We start from the raw sequence: 16,690 nt of genomic DNA, 5'->3' as shown, positions 1-16,690 counted from the left end.
CAAATGAAATAACATTGAAGTGATTTTAAGTTAGACATGTACATTCTTGGCAGTGTTCAGATAAAACAGAGATCCTTGATGCCCAGCATCTATGTGTTAGTAAAAATAATGCTAGAATCAAGTCACACTAGCTGTGTGACTAGAGGCAAGTTACCATATTGCCCTTTGCCCCAGATTCTTTGTCAGTAAAAATAGAAATAATGTCAGAGTAAAACTTTTATTGGGAAAAGTTAAATGAAAAAGAAATGATGTTCTGGAAAGGTGGCTTACCAGTCAAGAGCACTTACTGCTCTTGCAGAGGACCCAGGTTCTGTTTTCTGCACCCACACCAGGTAGCTCACAACTACTTGTCATTACAAATTCATGGAATCTGGTGTCCTTTTCCGGCCTCTGTGGTCACCTTCACAAACATGGTACACAAAAACTTACACAGGCACACATGTACATTTAAATAAATGAGTAAATAAATCTTAGAAAAATGATTTTTAGGAGAAAGAAGTGATTAATTTTCAAGAGATAGATTTCAGGTTTTTGAGGAAGATGTTCTTAAGACATCTATATTACACACTTTCTTTCCAAGATCAAGGACCATCAGAAGAGTTGGAAAGGGCATAAGAGTCAGAGGTAGTAGTTGACTGCAAAAAATGGTGTTTTCCAGACACAGTAGGGCAGGTGCACAAATGAACCCATAGTGCTTGTGACAACATTCATAAGATCTGTTCAAGCTCAAGCCAGACAAAATTCCAAAAGGAAAAGGAAAGGTGGACACTAAGTCTAATTCTTAGGTGAGGAGCTATTGGCATTAATAGCTGCTGGGAGAGGGAGGGTCTGTTTTACTTCCCTTTGTACTCCTGAGAGAGGGACCATGAGCCAGTGGATGGCTACACATTCAAGGATATACTGGCAGCACACATTGTACTGGAATGGTTTACTTAAGAAATAAAAAGTGGATACGAATTCAGGTGCATGGTGGATAGGGTATGGATCTGTGAGGAGCTTGGGGAATGGTAGATATAGTCAAAACACATCGTACGAAATTCTCAAAGAAATTAAATAAATGAGAAAACATGGTATAGCAAAATCCTGAGTAGTTGTAACTTTAGTTTTCAAAAGTTATTTAATATACTTATTTCCACAATAAATGTTCATACTCACCAACAGACAGAGAATTTGTTTTTCTCTACACCCTCACAACTGTTTTTTATTTCCTGCCTTATTATAGTTGTATTGACTCAGTTGTAATAAAATCTCAGCACAATTTCCATTTACACTCATTTGTAGATAAGTGTGTGAAGTCCTTATTCACATATTTACTTGCCATTTTTACTTCTTTTGAGAACTATCTTTATACTCACTGACTTATTCAAATGGACCTAATGAACTCTAATCTTGTTCTTTCTTTTTGGGTAAATTATCTTATAGACTATATGTCAGAAGTCTGTTATAAGCACATATAAAGGCCAATAGATATGATTGGGCTTTGAATTTTATTCCAGTAAGAAAGAAAAATAGCATATATTTTACACCTTTTGTCTAGTATCTTAAAGCTTATATGGATTTTTTCTCTAATGGCAGATCTCTATCTGGCTAGGTAAGGAATGTTTCTCCTTCATAGGCATCAATGGTCTGTGCAGGTTTTCAGTTATGAGCAAGAAGCATGTATTGTGTCATAACTACTCATTTATATTATTGTTCTTCAACCATAGACAAATGATAAGTGGATGGATATGATTTTACTCTATTAAATTTTCTTAAAAGTTCAAATCATGGTTCAAAATTCTGGGATGCCTCAGTTTCTGAACATTCATTAGCATTGACTGGTTGACTTTCTCAAAGATTCCAATATCTTTTAATTTATTTTTTATTTTGTTTACATTGGTGTTTGCCTGCATATATGTCTGTGTGATGGTGTTGTATCCTGGAGTTACAGACAGTTGTGAGCTTCCATGTGGGTGCTAGGAATTGAACTTTGGTCCTCTGGAAGAGCAGTCAGTGCTCTTAACCACTGTGCCATCTCTCCAGCTCTCCAATATCTTTTAAAACTTATTTCTTTTAGTTTTCAAGATTGTAATTGCATTATTTCCTTTCTTCCTTTCAATTCCTTCTATATACTCTTTCTATATTCTCCATCTTTTTTCAAATTCATACCCTCTTTTTTCATTAATTGCTTATTATTACATTTATGTATATATTCCTAAATACATAAACACAATCTGATCAATCTGTATGATTTTACTTTTAAGAATATTTTCATGGCTAACCATTTGATATGGGATAACTAGTTGGTATACTCATCCCTGGAGAAGACTGTTTCTCCTGCTCTCAGCATTCCTCTGAAAAGTTCTTCCAAATCAAGGAGTGAATGTTCTAACAATAGAGGTATATTTTTCTGAGACGCTTGATGTCTCTTCTCCTGCCTATTATAGATCTATTTTGAAAGAGATAAGTCAACACCTGAACCAAGTTGTCATCTGATTAGACATGTCACACTCAATTGTTCATGACTTTGTAGATGCAGATAGGTAGTTTAAACCTAGAGGTTTTGTTGGAGTGATCATTATATGAAAGGAAAGCATATGAAATCAAAACAAAGTATTGTAAATGGAGTTTCTCTGTCCTGCCAGCAACTCCCAAATACCCACAGCCACTTCCTAAATTACCACACAGAGGCTTATATTAATTATAAATGCTTGGCCCATAGCTCAGGCTTATTACTAACTACCTCTTACACTTAAATTAACCCATAATTCTTACCTATGTTAGCTACATGGCTTGGTAACTTTTCTCAATACAATATTTTCATCTTGCTTCTTCTGCATCTGGCTGGTGGCTCCTGGTTCTGCCTTCCTCTTCCCAGCATTCTTAGTTTGGTCACCCCATCTATACTTCCTGACTGTCTACTGGCCAATCAGTGATTTATTAAACCAATTCAAGTGACAAATCTTTACAGTGCACCAGAAGATTATTCCACAGCATTCCCCCTTTTGTCTAATTAAAAAGGAAGGTTTTAATCTTAACACAGTCAGATTATATTTTAAAAAACCAGTTATCCAGTAAGAATTACAGTTATAATACCCAGTCTATTTATATTTGGCAAAATTAGAGAAAATACTCTATTATCTATCTTATTTTGGTGAGTCTAAAGTTTTACATCTAATTTACCTTTTTATCATAACTAAGGAAAACCATAATTATAACTATCTAGTCTTTGACTCCATCAAAGACCCCAGAAGGGTGAAATGTTACCTAATGACAGGTACATCAGTCTTCCTGGACAGTCACCCAAAGTTCCTCTGCAAGTTGGAGCATCCAACTCTGACCTACAGGCCTAGCATATCTGACAGACTTTCCTGTGAATCAGGGAATTTTTTTTTTTGGTTTTTCAAGACAGGGTTTCTCTGTGTAGCTTTGTGCCTTTCCTGAAACTCACTCTGTAGCCTGGGATGGCCTCAAACTCACAGAGATCCACCTGCCTCTGTCTCCCGAGTGCTGGGATTAAAGGCATGTACCACCACTGCCTGGCTAAGTAGGGAATTTTGAAGGACTGTTCTACCTTGTCTTGGCAAAGTTCAGCAGTCACCTTTCTCATATCCTGCTGGTCCAGTTTGGACAGTATATTGTCAGCAATTGAGGCAAGGGCAGTTTCTTTGCCCACATGGCTAGCTTTTGCCATAAAGAAAACAAACTCTATAAAGAGTTTCTTCAATGCCTATCATCAACTCTGAAGTAAATTGGTGCTGCCAGGAGAAGATGTGTCTCACTGTCATGAAAAACCTAAGTTATTAAATATTTTAAAAGCCATATTCTGTAGGTCTTTGAGGCATTGGAAATATCTAAAATATATCAGAAATATATCTCCATATACCTAGAAAACCTAACTAACATGACTGTAAGTTTGACTATTATAGATGACTATTAATCTGCATTTCTTAATTATACATTACATTTTTAAATGAGTTGCATAAATATAATACCCTAAACAAGAGTAGAAATTTATATGCAGTATAACAAAATTAACTTTAAATTTGTATCAATAAACTAAAATCCATACCAGTGTAAAATATGTAAGGTTAATAGTTGTTTTTTGATTAAAGTAGATTCAATAATCTACCCTTTCTATAGTCCCCCATTTCTTTTTACAATGAAATCCATGAATCTAATCTCCTTTGTTCAGCTTTTTTTCTAACCATTACCAATAACAACTTGTAACCAACCCCTTAAACAATGACAAATATCCATAATTTATTTTTGGGAATGTGGGCATAGTTCTCTAGACTACTTACTGTTAATTGGTGGTGCTGGCAATTTTTGAGGGACCCTGAGAAAATTCAGGATTATGGTCAAGTCCTGACTGGAGAATTCTGTGAGGTTGGATAATCTCAGCCAGGAGCCTTGAAGCCATTCTTGATGCAGAACTCAGAGGAAACTGCAACAGAGGTGCTCTGAAGTGTTGGGTCATCTGGACCATCTGTTCTCATCAGAGATTTTTCAAGGGATCTTCCTTGATCAAACCTGATTTTTCTTAACCTAGAATGTTTCCACAGCCTCTCATTTCCTGTGGAAACAAAAACATAACTTCTCCCCCAAAGTAACATATCTTTTGACTTAAATTTTGAAGTCAAGGTAATTTAAAAATTGGTTGGTTTAATATGGCAGTTTTTATAATCCAAGGTCTCTTAGCTGTGGTAATATATTGTATATCCCAATAAAGATTGACTGAGGGTCAGAGGACAAAGCCAGCCACTAAATTAGACATAGAGGTCAGGCAATGGTGGCACACACCTTTAATCCTATCACTTGGGAGGCAGTGATCCATCTGGATCTCTGTAAGTTCAAGGCCACACTGGGAACAGAGCCAGGCATAATAGCATACACCTTTAATCCCAGAACTTGAGATCTCATGTCTTTGCTTGGGAAGAACACATTCTTTCAATCCCAGGAAACAATATGGCAGGACACAGAAAGGTATACAAGGCGTGAGGTAACAGGAACTCACTCGCTTGAGACTGAGGATTTCATAGATGTAAGAATTTGTGGCTAGCTTGCTCTGCTTCTCTGATCTTTCAGCTTTCACCCCAGTATCTGGCTCTGGGTTTTCTACAAATAAGACCATTTAGCAATTCATGTCACACTTACCAGCAAAAAATTTTAAAGACAACACAATAATATACATAATCCAGACTCTCTGTGTATTTTCCATCTTTTTGCAGCTTATTATAATTTTATTACTCTATTCCCTTTTTAAGGACTTTCTCTACTAAGCCTACATACATTTTCAAACATACTATAACCCATTTATAGGATTTTTTGGCCTGAATCCATCTTTACTGCATATCCCTATCTTTTGCTGACCACATGAGTCTTTAAACTGCTAAGCAGTGGCTTTGGTGGCTGGCTCCACCCATCCCTTAGTTCCTTGAGAGTCCAGTCTTATGGCAGAGGTACTTTTACTGCCAGCTCTGGAAACCATGTTTACCATTCCAACTCTGGGAAGTTTTTGAGTCCACACTGCCACTGAGTAGTATGCTACCCGCTGCTCATAAACTCTATTTAAGTGTTTGGCAGCAGGGTCTCTTAAAAGAGCCACTTGGTTTTTGCCACTAATGCTGTGTCAGGAAGCCATCTCTTAAAAGAGCTGTGCCTCTGCTCACTGACAGTAAACAGAGGCCACAGGAGAAAAAAATGGTTACCAAGAAGCTGAGTTTGACTCTGTTTTTCTGTGTTTAGAATCCTTTTTTTAAGCTTTGTTGAGTCTTATGTGAAAATTCTGACCAAACATTTGGGTGCCATGTGTAAATGGAATTTCTCTATCCAGCCAGCAACTCCCAAATACCCAGCAGCCGTTTTACAAGTTATCACACAGAAGCTTATATTAATTATAAATACTTGGCCCATAGCTCAGGCTTATTACTAACTATCTTTTACACTTAAATTAACCCATAATTCTTATCTATGTTTAGCCATGTGGCTTGGTCCCTTTTCTCAATACATTTTCATCTTGCTTCCTCTGCATCTGGCTGGCAACTCCTGGTTCTACCCTTTCTCTTCCCAGCATTCTTAGTTTGGTCACCCCATCTATACTTCCTGCCTGCCTACTGGCCAATCAGCATTTTATTAAACCAATTTGAGTGGCAAATCTTTACAGTGTGCAAGAGGATTATTCCACAGCAAAGTATAAAAGGATGTAATGGAATAGGAAGCAGGGATGAATAGAGACAGTCCATGTAAAAATGGAGATTTACTCCTTTTTTCTATTTAATATATTAATTTTACTCTTTTGAATTTTCACTTTTTAAAGGTGTGTGTGTGTGTGTGTGTGTGTGTGTGTGTGTGTGTGTGTATGACTCAGCCTGCTAAGGCAGACTTTTTGTAAATGGTTTCAGAACTTACCACTCTGCACTAGACAATTATGAAGGTGGCTCTTCTCTGGGAAAGTTAAATTCTCCTTCTCCCAGCAGTCATTAGTTGCCTATAGTTCTTGGTTTAGGGGTGGACCCCACGGAATTTTCTCTTTCCATGTTAACATATTCATTGGTCTTGCCATTGCCTGGTCTTGTTTTTGCATCCAATTCTAGGAGATACTCTTTCCCACTAGACTTCCTAGTATTCTGGTTCTTACCACATTTATGCTTCCCTCTTCTTGCAATGTTCCTTGAGCCACAGATACAGGAACTGTCTAAGTGGACATAAAGTCCACTCACAAAGTGGGAAATTATACCTGAAATTGGAAATCTAGCCAGTTTCCTGAAAACTAGTGAAGTCATGAACCTTAGGAAAATACCACACTGCTTCTTTGTTTGACCAGCATAATCCCTAACTACATTCTAAATCTTATTCTTATACAAACAGGTAAGTACAGCTACCACCTCTTTATCAAAGAAGCCTCTTTTTACAGCAAGTGGAGACCATAAGAGAAAGTAGGACTAGACACAATGAAGGAATTTCACATAGAGCCCAGCCTCAACACATACACCATGCAATTTAGTTTCTTTTCTTTTTTGAGACATGATTTCATGTAATTCAGTCTGGCTTTAACCTCTCTATGTAGCACAGGATGGTCTTGAACAGCTGATCCCCTGCTTTTGTTTTCCCAGTGATGAAATTACAGCAACAAGTCACCACATTTAGCTGCAATGCATGCCTGACAATACCTCATTATCCCAAATAAGACCAAAAATAGAGAGATCTCATTTACACCACTAATGACTGAGCAGAGTATGATCTCAACTCCATATGAGAATCAGATCCAGAGAGGGTCATTGTTGACAGTGGTCAGCTAACTGCACCTGCTGAGAGGTAGAGGCAAGTTCTATTTCTAAGGAAAATCACTCAGTGCTTTCTTATCATGTATTGACTTTTGCTCCTTATGTATTTATGACTGCATTGTAGCCTCAGTATAATATCTGTGGGAGGAGGCCATCCCTCAGCCCCGCATGTCCCCAGAGTACTCTTGAGCAGAAACAGCAGGAAATATTAGTTAGAAGGATAGAGGGGAGAGAAAAGATAGAAAATACAGGCTAGCCTTGAGAGGGCCTAGATCCTAATCCATCAGGCCTTGACTGTCTCTGCCCTAGGATATTTAAAGGAATGTCAAGAGATGGAGCAAAAGATCTCCCCCCCCCCCATGTACAGCCAAGTGTAGACCATCTCAGACACCTGTACTCAGGCCTGTAGTCCAATCATCCTCTTTATGCAGACCTGCTGGGTAAAGCCTAAATGGGCTCCAAGAAATATCTGTGGACATGTTATCAATATGTTAAGTTGTATCTCATAAATGGCAAGAATAATAGACAATAAGTTCAGAACACCAAAATTGTTTATCTTGTAATATAATGACAGAAATATCAAAGTTTATGTCTCCCAATGAATACATGACATAGAATGACCCTTAGGATATTTTTGATATTTAGAAAGTCCTAAATGGCAAGTGTAAATAATTATTAGCATTGGTGCAATAGAAAGATTTAATAATCATATTATTTGAGCAGTAACATTTGAAAACTTTTAATTTTTATTTAAAATATTTACTTATGTGTACTTTATTTATGGTTATTTTTAACATGAATTCAGATTTACCAGGTAGGAAATATTATTTTCAAATATTAAACTAGATTTTCTTTTGTATATATTAAAATTGATCAAAGATTTTTACAAAATACAATTCTAACTGTACTCTTCACCATATATTCTATTAGAATAAATGCATTTCCTAAGCAACATGACCATTCCTATTCGTTATAACTAATCCAAGAGTCTGGGCATAGTTGTTGAGAACAGGAACACTGGTTTTTGTATCATTTTCTTACAAGCCTAATTATTTGGAAGCAGGACTTCTCAGAGTATTATACAGTTCTGTCTTTCTGGATAGTAATGTTTGCACCTTATGAAGATCCTACTCTGTTTGCAGTGCATGTTTATCAATCCAGTTAAACCTTAAGGTTGTGCTATGCAATTGAACATCCATTCGGATGGCCTGCTACATAGCTGTTTCCTCTAAGATGAAGCATTCTCTCCTAGAAAAAAAAAAGAAGCAGAAAATATTTTTTCTGCAGATATTGATATTTTCTCTAGCAATTTTTTTCTTAAAAAGTACTTTAAAACATTTAGTGTAAGCAGAATGCATAGTGGTCACTACTTTTTAATTTCCTGTGCTTCAAATGATGTTCCTTGATCATTTTTACTTGCACTTCACGAGATCTTTTTCCTCTGGTTTCTTTTAGACTCAGCATCTGGCTAAGTCAGAAAGTCTTTCCTGAGTTATAGTCACTTGAGAAGCTGACTCATTAAAGACATCCTCCATTTCAGTGAACTTGACATCTAGTTTTTGAGTTTGATTCATTCTCAAATTTTTCATCTAGCTCCTTACATTATATTTTGTTTAAAACATAAAAAACTATTTAATATATTTCATAAGCAAATATAAAATACATATTTCATATAAATATATTGATATAACTTATATAAACACATTTATATAATTTATATAAATGTATATAAATGGTTATGGTTATATAAATATAACATGTATATTTGTTTATATTTGTCTTATATTTGGTTCACTTTTCTTTTTTAATTTTTTATTATTATTATTTTATTATTTTTAAGAAATTTTCTATTCATTTTACATACCAACCACAGATCCTCTTCTTCCCTCCTCCTGCCCCCTAGCCTTCTCCCCCAATCCACTCCCCATTCCCACCTCCTCCAAGGCAAGGTCTCCCATGGGGAGTCAGCAGAGCCTGGTACATTCAGTTGAGGCAGGTACAAATCCCTCCCTGCTGCACCAAGGCTGTGCAAGGTGTCCCACCATAGGTACTGGGCTCCAAAAAGCTGGCTCATGCATCAGGGATGGACCCCTATCCCACTGCCTGGGGACTCCCTAGCCAGTTCAAGCTAAACAACTGTCTCACCTATCCAGAGGGCCTAGTCCAATATCATGGGGGCTCCACAGCTATTGGTCCACAGTTCATGAATTTCCACTAGTTTGGCTGGCAGCCTCTGTACATTTTCCCATCATGATCTCCATGTCCCTTGCTCACAGAATCCCTCCTCTCTCTCTCATTGATTAGACTCCTGGAGCTCAGCCTGGTACCCAGCCATGGATCTGCATCTGCTTCCGTCAGTTATTGGATGAAGGCTCTATAATGACAGTTAGGGTATTCACTAATCTGATTACCAGAGTAGGGCAGTTCAGGCACCCTCTTGACTATTGCTAATAGTCTAAGGTGGGGTCATCCTTGTGGATTCCTGAGAACTTCCCTAGCACCCTGTTTCTCCCTGTTCCCACTATGTCTTCATTTATCATGGTATCTCTTTCCTTGCTCTCCCACTCTGTCCCTGTTCCAGCTCAACCTCCCATTCCCTTATGTTCTCATCCCCATCCCTTCCCCTTTATTAACACCCCCCCACTCCCAGTTTGCTCATGTAGATATCACCTATTTCTCCCTTGCTGGGTGATCTATGTGTCCTTCTTGGGGTCCTCCTTGTTAGCTAGCTTCTCTGGAGCTGTGGGTTGTAGTCTGGTTATCCTTTGCATTACATCTAGTATTCACTTATGAGTGAGTACATACCATGTTTGTCCTTCTGAGTCTGGGTTACCTCACTCAGGATGATATTTTTCTAGTTCTATCCATTTTCCTGCAAATTTCATGGTATCATTGTTTTTCACTGCTGAGTAGTACTCCATTGTATATATGTGCCACATTTTCTTTATCCATTCTTTGGTTGAGGGGCATCTAGGTTGTTTCCAGGTTCTGGCTATTATGAATAATGCTGATATGAACATAGCTGAGCGTGTGTTCTTGTGGGATGGTTGAGCATTCCTTAGGTATATGCCCAAGAGTGGTATAGCTGGGTCTTGAGGTAGATTGATTCCCAATTTTCTGAGAAACCACCACACTGATTTCACAAGTGGCTGTACAAGTTTTCACTCCCACCAACAGTGGAGGAGTGTTTTCTTTGCTCCGCATCCTGTCAAACATAAGCTGTCATCAGTGTTTTTGATCTTAGCCATGGTATCTCAGAGTCATTTTGATTTGCATTTCCCTGATGACTAAGGATGTTGAGCAGTTCCTCAAATGTCTTCCAGCCATTTGAGATTCTTCCTTTGAGAATTCTCTGTTTAGCTCTGTAACTCATTTTTTAATTGGATTGTCCAGTATTTTGATGTCTAGTTTATTGAATTCTTTATATATTTTTGAGATCAGTCCTCTGTCAGATGTGGGGTTGGTGAAGATCTTTTCCCATTCTGTAGGCTGTCATTTGTCTCATTGACTGTGCCCTTTGCCCTACAAAAGCTTCTCAGTTTAAGGAGGTCCCATTTATTAATTGTTGCTCTCAGTATCTGTGCTACTGGTGTTATATTTACTTGTCTTATATTTGGTTCACTTTTCAAATAGAACTCCCAGTGTTGGAATTCCTGGCCACCCCCCCCCCCAGCTACATGACCATACATGCACTGCTTCATAGCCTGGCAAGATATTTAGTCATTCCAGGGCTTTACATCCTATGTGACTGTGCATTGCATCATCACATAATTTGTGTTCAGCGTGCCCACATAATCTATGTGCATGCACGGCATAGCTACATAAGCCCATATGCACATGTGTGGGGGAATCAATAAAAGTGGGCCACAGACTCCTCCCCTTTCTTCTTCCCCCCCTCTCTCTGCACAACCATTTCCATAAGCCTAAGCACTCCCCTCTTAATAAACTCTTATAGTGGGTTTTGTCATACTGCGTGGCTTTTCTCACATAGTAAACAGTGTTGCTTAATGAATAACATCATGCCTCATAATAACTAACACCCAGAAACTGATATCAACCAGTATGTTGCCTAGGCATGTTGAGTTCATTGAATGGAAAGAAATTGAGATGTCCCCCACACCAAAAAACTGTGTTTTCCTCTGTCTCCCTTACCTCCATTGCCACAGCCAATACAAAAAGAGAATTCTTCCTTAAAGTCCATCAGAGAAATCAGAGCCTCTGTCTCCCAAAGCCTGGCATAAAATCCAGAAATAGTACACTTACTATATCTTTACTATTTATCTGTGCAACAGCTAATAAGGAAATTGTCTGAGCTATCATCTCAGATAAATTAACAAAGTCTCTTCTTCCAGAAGCAAGCCATACTCAAGAGAAAATGCTACAGAGGCATACCAGGAATAATCAGAGCATGCAATCGTAGCTGTTTCCTTGGAGCCTAAGGCATGCCCTTCATTGTTCAAATCTAATTCCACACATTGTCCAGCTGTTTCAAACTTTAGCACAAAAGTGGATGATTATTCCCAGGTTCTTTGTCTCTTGATTTATACTGGTTTTGCTATTATGTAAATTTTTATTAAATAAGTCTATTTTGCTTTTCTACTGTCAACCTACCTTTGGCTATAGAAGTGTCATTGGTGAACCTTGTGATGAAGAGGAGAGGTTACATTTTTTTTTTTACCCTTTACGTTTTTATCTTAAAATTTGGAGTATCTATGTTCATCTCTGAGTTTGATATAATGTATGATCTATTTCTTCAGGCTTCATTTTTTGTTTTTTTATACCTATAAATTACTAGTTTTTGAAAGTTAAACATGATGTATCTGTAATGAAGATTGAAGTATCAGGGATTTAACAGTGAAGTTTTAGGCTACTTTGTCTAAGACTTGTACTGTTAATATTTTCTATAGTTTAGCTGGTAAATGGTACAGTTTCATGTTTTTTTCCTTTTTTTTTTTTTTTTTAATTTTGTGGGTTTCCCAAAGAACTTCCAGAATGACCCCTGTTTGCTGAAGATTTCTGTTGTAGCCACTATTTGGAGCTCTGTTAAAGTCCTGGGGAGGAGATTAAATATTGGTTTTCTTTTGGGGCATATGTTTCCTATGGTATTTAAGTGTTTATTGCCTCATTTCTCCACTAAGCATTGCTAGAAGGAGAAGCAGAAGCTAACTAACAATACTTTTTCTAGGTCAGATAAAGTTCCTGGAGGGAATATCCTTTGGTGACAAGCCCTTGTTACTGAGAACACCTTGTGACATTCTCAAGTTGCTTCTTTCTTGATTTTTCTGCTGAAGCACAAAGGTTTTTTTTATCCCCCCTCTCATTTGTAAGAACCTTGTTAAGTTCTAGTAAAATGTATGCAGTTTAAAGACTTTATATAAGAGCAGCAGCAATATGTCAAGATAACAGACACTCAGCCTCCAGCAATTGGTCATTCCTGCTTTAATTTAAATGTTCCTGCCAGCTATGGCTCCTGTGCTTCTGCTGCTACTGCCTAGATCTCGGTGTTGATGTTGTATTTGCTTATCTTTCAGCTGTCTGGCTGATGGATTTTTCCTATGAACTCAGTTATCTGGTGAAAGTGAGAAAGGAGGATGGACACAGCTGGATATTTTTGTTTGTTTGTCTTTTGTTTTAATAGGAAGTCAATAGCAATTCATTCTATTTTTAAAATATTTAAAGTAGAAATCAGATTACCAAAGAGTATTACACAGGATGTAATTTTCCTTGGTATAGAATTTAAACAACAGGATAAAATCTTGGATGATCACCTTTCTTTGAAATTTCATTTTGTTCAGTTGAAGTTTACCTACAAAATCTTTACTCAATTAGGTGCATGAAATCTTACATTTATGCATTTTCCAAAGTTTAACTTATATTCATTCATAATACTTAATAAATTATGTATTAAATAAACTACTGAATTATTTCTCATGCCTTTTTCTTTTCATTATTACTTACTACAATTTTGATTAATTCCCTCTGGAAATAGGTCTGTAGAAGACCTTAATGTATACTTGTTTATACTCATTGATTGTAACTTATTAAGCCAATAGTCTTATGCACTGTGGTATAATTAACATGAATTTATAAATTTCTGTATTTTTAAGTAAAACAACTGTTTTTAAGCACTATTATCCATAAAGCTGAAGATAATGTCATTTTTTAGTACACTATAAATGAAGACTGCTTTTTTATCACTTACTTTCACATATTCTACTAAAGGCACATAATTCATTGTGCTTCAGACATATTGTTTTCATAACTAGCTTCCTATACTTGTTAGATTTTAGAGGATGCTAATCAATTTCACACAATGTACTAAGGTACTTGACCTATTATATAGGAGATTTGATGAATAGGTACATTAAGTTGAATAAGTCAAACATGGCAGTGTATTTGTAATTCTGGAATGAGTTAGAAGATTATTTTAAAGAGCTGACAGCTTTGCTTTAATACTAAATGCAGTGGGTTGCTCTCTGAAAACTGACTGGAGGGTCCCATTTTCCAGAACAACTTTCTTACAGCTCACTGAATGTAGAGAGGTTACATAGGTGCAGGCTTGGAACTTTCACCCCCATGTTCTAGTTTCCTTGGCACAAGAGCACACTCTACAGGCTACAGAAAGAGAAGCCTGGACACCAGCACAGCTTAAAAAAAAAAAAAAAAAAAAAACCAAAAAAAAAAAAAAACCCAACAACAAAAAAACACACTTACAATCTTTCCTGACTGCAAGATGTGCTAGAGCATGGTGACACAGAACATGTTAGGAGTACCTAAACAATGTTTTTACTTGATACCCACAGCATGACAGGGGAACCATACTTTATAGGACCTGGATGGCCAGGAACCTCACAGAGACTTAAGTGGCAAACATGCAGCCAGCACGGGTCTGCACCAGGTCCTCTGCATACATAGGCTGTTAGCTCCTGCTGCCCTAGGAGGCCAAAGGAATGCATCAGATCTCTTAGATTTGGAAATACAGGTAGTTCTTATCCATCTGATGTGGGGACTAGGAACCAAACTTGGGTACTCCTTAGTACTAATGAGCAAACACTCCAGCTCCCAAACATGTCATTATAATGCAGATGAAGATGCTCCACTACTCCATGTGTCATTTGAAGGTGGTGAAAGTTCCCACTGGATGGCTGTCAAAGAATTCAATGGATTTCTATCTGTAAATGGACTATCTATATTACTTATTTTCATTGTTAACACAGTTCACTTAATGTAAGTAAAGATAACAAAAGGTTTTGTTGAGATCAGTCAGAATCCAGTCAGATAACATTAGGAAAAGTTCCATAATTTGAGATATATTTTCTCTTTTTGGAATTTTTTTTTTTTGAGACAGTGTATCCTACATTGTCATTGCTGTCCTGGAACTCACCAAGCTGGCCTCAAACTCAAAGTGATTGGCCTGCCAGTCTCCCAAGTGTTGGGATTACAGGCATGTAGCTCTAAGCCCAGCTGAGATATGCTTTTAGAATAACCTATCTTGATTCAGAGAATAAAAGGATACAATGAGATTTAAAAAAGAAATCGTCAGTGTTATGATAAGCAATAATTCTTGAAATTCCATAATAATAATTTAAACTGACAAATCATTTCATATGTTCTCAATAATTGGGCTATTTTCTTTGCCTTGTTCATTTCATTCATTTAAAAATGTCTGAACTGTGTTTGTGTGTATACACCTGTGCCATGTTTATTTGGTAGTCAGAGGACTACTTACAGGTGTCTACTTCCCCAATATGAGTTCTAGAAACAAAACACAGGGTGTCAAGTTTGGAATGCAAGTGCCCTCAACGGCACTTATTTGGGACTAAAAATTATGGTGAGGGAGTGTGTACATGTGATTGTAGGAGTAATATGAATCTCCCAGAGACTGAATTCATGTCATGAGGGTTAGCAGTAACAAACTTTACTGACTGAGACAATTCTCTGGCATTCATTTGTGGTTCAGAGCAAGTGTTATGAACAAATGTTTAGTCCTTATGATAACCTAACATATCATCCCCCACAAAGGAGATAGGGATATATTATTTTCAGTTGCAAATAGGATTTATTATTCAAATATTCCCATTTTCCTCTATCCTTGAAAGAAAATATATTTACAATCTAAAGAGAAGACAATATTTTACTGAGGTAATGTTTCAACTTATCTTATTTCAGCATCAGTGAGAGCTCAGTGAGAAATGTCTCTAGTGTGCAAGGCTGGTAGCCTCATCTCAATCATTATATGAAGATCACCAAAAATAAACTGAAAAAAAGTTGCCTTCTAGTCACCACAAATGTGTCATGGCCTAAAAAGCCCATAATCACATTACACATAAACACAACAGACATGTTTTGTTTTGTTTTGTTTTTAAATAAATCTCACTGTCATTACGTTATCTCACATAACTGGTTAATTCCCTTAGAAGGCAGCACTTCAAGATGAAGATCCAAATGAATAACTAATGGGAACATGAAGATGCATGGAACTTCAAATGATATGTACATATCCACAACACATCAAGCTATTGTGAAATGGACAGTTGATCGCTGATTATTATACTTTATTACATCTCTACCATATAGATGAAAATGCTGCTTTGGATACACATGAGGTATTTAATGTTTCTTATATTCTCTTCTACTAAGCATTTTAACATTAACATTGTTAAAATGTGTTGACAAAACAGCACACATTGGGGGTTTATATTCTATTCTTGAATTTGTACTCAGGAGGCTGACACATGAGGTGAGTTCATATGTTCATCTAATTACTGACATCCAAGCCAGGCTGGAAGGCAAATAGCATTTCAAGGGAATTTGTGAAAATGTAAAAAACAAAACCAGGAACAATGACCCATCACCCTTACACAGACAGCCTTACTTGAAAAGTATGATCACACATTGCCTGGTGTTTAAATAAACAATGGACCATTTACATGATGGGCATCCCATTCTACATATTGTAGCAGAAAAATACCTATCACTAAGTGAAAGCACAACAGAAGATGAACAAAAGGCACAGAAGGAATATAAGAACCACAACATAAACTTCATTAAATGGATTTGCCACACATATAGCACATTTAAATATCTAAGTCAAATGTTGCAAAATAGAAACCAAAATGCAGTGATTGCCACCAACAGTCTTGAGTGAACGGGCTAAATAATTTACTTCCTTCAAAAATATGACAAAAGAGATGAAACAAGATTTTTTTTGTCTTGCAATTAAAGACAACTGCGATGTCTAAAGTCTTTACCAAAATGTTTATATGAATAGGGTTTTTCTCTTGTATGAGGTCTTCCCTATTTTCTGATATCAAGATGATATAAAAAGGCTTTAAAATATTTACAGGGCTAGAGACATGGCTGAGGAGTTAAGATAAGTTTATTCGCTGGGCAGTGTGGTGCACACCTTTAATCCCAGCACTCGG

The sequence above is a fragment of the Peromyscus eremicus genome, chromosome 18 (assembly GCF_949786415.1).
Source record: "Peromyscus eremicus chromosome 18, PerEre_H2_v1, whole genome shotgun sequence".
Classification (NCBI taxonomy): domain Eukaryota; kingdom Metazoa; phylum Chordata; class Mammalia; order Rodentia; family Cricetidae; genus Peromyscus; species Peromyscus eremicus.
The sequence above is the reverse complement of the archived record's forward strand: the minus strand, read 5'-3'. Positions refer to the sequence as shown.